This window comes from Bidens hawaiensis, unplaced genomic scaffold, assembly GCF_021521415.1.
Source record: "Bidens hawaiensis isolate Kalapana, Puna unplaced genomic scaffold, B.hawaiensis_p1.1 tig00006322_1, whole genome shotgun sequence".
Lineage (NCBI taxonomy): Eukaryota > Viridiplantae > Streptophyta > Magnoliopsida > Asterales > Asteraceae > Bidens > Bidens hawaiensis.
The window spans coordinates 12,659-19,162 of record NW_027491422.1 but is presented as its reverse complement, the minus strand read 5'-3'; the positions used below and the strand labels follow the sequence as shown (position 1 = coordinate 19,162).

Sequence of the window (6,504 nt, the reverse complement as noted above, 5' to 3'; positions counted from 1 at the left end):
GATTTTAAAATTTAATTAAAATAATTAAAAAGAAATTAAAAAATGCCATATGCCACTTTAAAAAAATTTAGTGAAAAGTAAAATGAGAATTTGGTGGAATATCCACCGATTTATTATAAGAGAGATTTAATTATAGTTTACTGAGTATTGAAAACCCCTAAATAATAGTTTATAATAATTTTTACATTTACCTTAATATAAAGAAAATCATAAAGCAAAGATAATAAGCTAACTTGAGTGATTGACCAATTAGTTGGAAAAAAAAGTATAGTTGTATTCAATAATATTGAAATTCTGTTAAATTAATTCAATTCAACACCCACAATATTCACATGCACTAGTTTTACGAGACTCGTTACATAGTCAACCAGAGTGTAATTTAATTTGTTAGATCCACCGCTGATTTCTGGCGCGCCAACAACAAACACTCTCTATATATTCTGATCACCAAACAAATACCCGCCACCACAAACAACCACCATGGCTTCAACCCTACCAATTCTCCTCATCATCATCCTCCTATTCACCACCGCCACCGCAACCGACACCACCAAACCCACCAGCAAATGGACCCTCCTTCAATCCAATATTGGCATCACTGCCATGCACATGCAGCTCCTCCCTACTGATCGCGTCTTAATATACGACCGCACCGACTTCGGTGCCTCTAACCTTTCCCTAACCCACGGCAAATGCCGCGAGAACCGACACGATTACTTCTTGAAAAGATACTGCACCGCGCACTCTATTGAGTACGACGTCATTTCCAACACGTTCCGTCCACTCATGGTCCAAACTGACGTGTGGTGTTCGTCGGGCTCGTTAGCTGCCGATGGCACCGTCGTTCAAACCGGCGGGTTCAATGATGGCGATCATGTTGTTAGGGTTTTTAAATCGTGTGATGAGTGTGATTGGAAGGAGTTGAAATCCGGGTTGGTTAACCGGAGGTGGTATTCTAGTAATCATATGTTGCCTAGTGGCCGCCAGATTATTGTTGGCGGTCGCAGGCAATATAATTATGAGTTTTACCCGAAGATTTCGTCTTCGGATCAGGCTTATAATTTGCCGTTTTTGGTTCAGACGAATGATGTGAATATTGAAAACAATTTATACCCGTTTTTGTTTCTTTACCCGGATGGGAATTTGTTCATATTTGCAAATAATCGTGCGATTTTGCTTGATTATGCGAATAACCGGGTGGTTAGGTCATACCCGAAGATACCGGGAGGGGAGCCTAGGAATTACCCGAGTACCGGGTCCGCGGTACTACTTCCTATGCGTATTGCACAAGGGAATGCGAGCGTGGTTGAGGTTTTAATTTGTGGTGGTGCACCTAAAGGAGCATTTATAAATGCCCAAAATGGGATATATGATGGTGCTTTGAAAACTTGTGGCCGGATAAGGATATCTGACCCGAACCCAAAATGGGTCATGGAGAGCATGCCTTTGGCTCGTGTGATGGGTGACATGCTGTTGTTACCAAATGCGGACGTTTTAATTATTAATGGCGCGTCTAAGGGTACCGCAGGTTGGGAGTATGGGCGAAACCCAGTTCGTTACCCGGTGGTTTACAAACCAAATAACTCGATAGGGCACCGGTTTGATATTCAAACCCCGAGCAGAATACCTCGGGTGTATCATTCTACCGCAATTTTGGTTCGTGATGGTCGGGTGCTCGTTGGTGGAAGTAACCCTCACATGTTCTATAATTTCACAAATGTACTTTATCCTACGGAGCTAAGGTTCGAGGCGTTTTCGCCATCATATTTGGATCCAATATTGTCCAGCTCACGACCCATGATATTACCTGGTTCTCGCACCAAGTTTGGGTATGGAGATCAGATGATCATCCAGTTCAGGCTTTTGGGTCACGTGGACCCAAAACAAGTGTCAGTGACACTGGTGGCGCCTTCTTTTAACACACACTCGTTTTCCATGAATCAAAGGTTGTTGATACTTGAAAGCGGGAACTCCACCACACCTATCGGGAGGGGGAAGTATGAGCTGACGGTGACGGCCCCGTTATCATGCTACGTTGCTCCGGCTAATTATTACCTTTTGTTTGTGGTTCATCGGCAAATTCCAAGTGAGGGCATTTGGGTTCAAATTGGTTGACAAATCAAAACATGGTGAAGGGGTACCCGTGAATGTGTGATTTGGAAATCTTGTAACACTCGTGATAGATCTAGGGCACGTGGATAGGGTAGCATATGGAAATTAGCTAGATGCTAGAAATAACTACATTTGTTTTTATTTTAGCTTGTTTTATTAAAAATTTAATGGTAGAATGAGTCTTTTTGGTTTTAAGAGATGTTAATGAGGTAGAGATACCGATTCATGATTGATAAGCATGGTTATGGGTTTCATTTTCTTGTAAATTATAATGATTATGTAGTTTTTTTTTTATCTTATAATTTTTCCAATCTACAAACCTAAGTAAGGGTTTTTAACTAGGATATACATAAACGCCACTGACCGGGTTATGACCCGTCAGAGTTACACTTTGGGCAACGAACTAAAATCCGGTTAAGTTGTTTAACCGGTAAATGACGAATTTAGTTATGACGGAATTATTATTTATAATAGTTTTAAATAATAATATAGTTTATTTACTAGCTAAATGAACTGGTTTAGGCTTTAAACGAGAGTTGGATCAAGTTGGACTTTAGGCCCGGTTAATATTTATTAGGGATAACTAAAGATTATATATATATATATATATATATATATATATATATATATATATATATATATATATATAGGATGAGTATCATTACAGAACCCTTAAATATTTAATAACTTGAAGAAACTCTTGAAACTAACGGTTTTTTATAAAATTTTTTGTACGTTAGTGTTATTTGGGTGTAGTTTTATCACTATTTATATTTATATTTACGATTACAATTATGAAAATTAGTTCTTACACATATCTAAATTTTTTTTTGCATATATGTAAATTGTTATTACATAAATTTTACACGTATGTAAACTTGTAAACCGTCCGTCATTTCTACAAGCAAGCAGTCACCACCGCATGCCGCCGCCTAGCCGGCGCCGTCCTCCGCTGTTGCCGTTGACACGTCGCTGCCTCCGTGCATAGCCGCTATTGCAACCCGTTTGTTCGATTCGTCAACTAGCGTTTGTTCGTTGAACCTCAGTGTCTCAACCAATTATTTATTAACTGAGGTAAACTTATATATATTGTTGGTTTACAATTATATTTATTTTGTCTGGCTCGTACTCGTATTGTTTGTAACCGGATCCTGTACGTTTTTGTTAAATGGTGATTACTCATTTTATATTCCGCTGCGTAATCTTTTATTAATAGGATTAATAATTATGAAACCTTTATAATTAAAACCGGGTTTAAAGGTTAAACCGTTGACTGATCACCACTGGAACCCAACAGTGGTATCAGAGCCTTGGTTACAAAATACGAGTCGAATCCGGTCTTTTCACCGGATCTACATCATAAACTTCAAGCTAGTTGATGTTTTTGATCTAGATAAGTTTTTTGAGCAATCTTGGTTTGGTCAATTTTTATTTATTTTATTTGACCAAAATATTGCTCAATTTTATTTTTGTTGAATATGTAAATCTGACCCGACCATTGTGTGTTTGGTTGTTTGGTTTTTGATTTTGGCCATATGGATGGTTCAAAGTTGTATTTTATTTTTCGGTTTTATTTTATGGTTTTTGGTCACTTTGATGGTTCAAAATTGTAATTGATATGGTTTGGTTTTTCATTATATGTATTTTGTAATATTGTAATGAAGAAGACCCGAAGGAAAACCGAGGACGAGCTCACGGAGTTCTTGAAGTCAGTGGGAGTTAGCAAAGATGACGGGATGCTTCAAGAGTCCATCCTTGTGGTTGTTTTTGTGTTGTGACCCCTTGACCCGATTGGTCTTGCTAATAGGCTCTAGCAAGACCAACCACCTTTTGATTATTTAATATTTACATATTCTTGTTTGCTATTATGGTTGCTTGCTTTATTATAATAGGTTATAATACCACCAACTTAATACCAGATATATTAAAATAAATTTTAATCAACCAATTGAGTTTTTGCAACATTAAACTAAATTTGATTTTCCAAAACCTTATAACTTAATAGTTTATCTATTAACTTAAAATTGGTTAGTCATATCGCGACAAACTTAGTTTTAATATGTTATTCAAAACAAAGTGTCCTGAGAGATGAAATGGTTCATCATGTTGTCCCGATTAATACAGTAAAACTGGAATTTTACTCTATTCAGTAAATTCTAAAATTAATCCCAATTATAAAATCAATAGTTTATGTCATCCTACTATAAGCCACACTTGAGGCATACTGCGAAATTTCAAGTGTTTGGAGCTACAGCACCGCACTTGTTTTCTAGCCTATCCCTTCAAGGTGAAAGGGTTTCGTTGACATATCCGACCCTTTCACATGTGTCTGTACTACGGAGACTATTACTTTACTCTTCTGTTACGTGTTACAGCTGTCTGAAGACTAAAGCGGGCATAAATGAGGCTAAACGTATCTACTTAGGCAAATGTTGTCTTAATAGGCCTCATAACCGAGAGTTGTGCTTTATTCACAATTGGAATCGTTGTGAGTCTGCCTAACCACTTACTGATGTTGTGTGCTACAGCTGCCATTACTAATTGGAAGCCAGATTCTCAAATCCCTATTTTATTAATGTTAATTGGGTCATTAATAATAAGATTAATACATCGAAAATACTAATTAAATTACTTTGCTTATTTAAACAGATGTCAACTGATAATAACTCATCATTCACCCTCAAGATTATTCTTGAGAAAGAAAAGCTGAATGACACTAACTTTCTTGAGTGGCACCGCAATTTGAGACTAGTTCTCAAAATGGCTAAGAAGCTCTATGTTTTCGATGGACCGGTTTCATTAGAGCCTGAAAACAATACAGCTGCTGCCAGCAGGTTTCTTGATAAGCATAATGACGACTCCACTGAAGTCGCTTGCATTATGCTAGCCACCATGTCATCTGAACTTGCTAAAGGTAGATCTTGGTGCCTATGAGATGCTTGAGCAACTCAAGGGCATGTTTCAGAAAAAAAGCCCGTCAAGAACGTTTCAACACCATGAAACAGTTTATCAGCTACAAGATGGAACAGGGATCCCCTGTTAGTGCGCATGTCATCAAGATGAAAGGGTACATCGACCAGCTGGAGAAACTTGATTATTCCCTGCCAGATGGAAGGGCAGCGGACTTCATCTTGAACTCTCTTCCCAGCTCTTACGACCAGTTTGTAATGAGTTTTAACATGATTGCCTGGGTGAAGACAGTACCGGAGCTTCATGGTATGCTCAAAACGGCTGAGATGAACATTCCTACTAAAACTAATCAAGTTCTAATGGTTCGATATGCTGGTGTTAAAAAGCCTAAACCCAAGAACCGGGTTTATAACGGTAAAGGCAAGAAGAAGGATACTGTTGCTGCCAAACATGCCACCAACAGGAATGTTGCAAAGGCACCGCTGCCGCCTCCTAAGGAGCGCCAGTGCTACAAGTGCAACAAGATGGGGCACTGGATGCGTAACTGCCCTGAGCATCTAGCTGAGCTAGCAAAGAGGAGGGCCAAAGGTGAAGGCTCGTCCAAAGGTATTTCCATATACGCTATTGAACTTTTCACTGCTTCTAGCAACACATGGGTATTTGATACCGGATGTGGTTACCACATCGTTAATGTCTTGCTAGAGCCTGAGAACTAGAAGAAACTAAAATAAGGCAGCATGGAACTCATCATTGGTGATGGGAAGAGAGTCCCTGTTCTTGTAACTGGCACATATCATTTTGCTTGTCCGTCTGGCCTTGTACTTACTTTGAATAACTGTTTGTTTGCACTTGGTTCGGTTTCTTTACTTTTTGAACAAGGATTTAAGTACACTTTTAATGGTATTGCTATTTCTGCTTACTTGAATGATATCTTTTATTTTGAGGCTAAACCCTCGAAATGGTATTTATGAGATTGATGTTCAAATTAACAATAATATATTTAATCTTTCTACACGTATAAGATCTGGCATCAATGATACGTTTCTATGGCATTGCTGACTTGGCCACATAAGCAAGGCACGAGTTAAAAGACTACAATCCGAAGGGATTCTTAAATCCATAGGACCAGACTCTTTTGACGGCTGTGAGTCTTGTTTAGTTGGCAAACTCGCCAAGGATTCCTTCACTCATAAAAGTGAACGAGCAAAGGATATGTTAGGACTTATACATACTGATGTATGCGGCCCTTTCAGAACCATGTCTATAAACAAAGATACTTCGTTTCTTTTATTGACGATTATAGTCGATATGCTTATGTGTATCTTATGAAACAAAAACATGAAACTTTCAAAAAGTTCAAAGAGTTTCAAAACGAAGTGGAAAACCAACTCGGAAAAACTATTAAAATGCTTCGATCAGATCGAGGTGGAGAGTATCTCAGCTCAGAGTTCATCAATCATCTAAAAGAGCGTGGAATTGTTT

The 6,504-nt window shown here is 38.3% G+C and overlaps 1 pseudogene; it reads left to right on the top strand.

Moving 5' to 3' along the window:
- Window positions 1–480: 480 nt before the first annotated feature.
- Window positions 481–2,115, top strand: LOC143631984 (aldehyde oxidase GLOX1 pseudogene; annotated as a pseudogene).
- The last annotated feature ends 4,389 nt before the right edge of the window (window positions 2,116–6,504 follow it).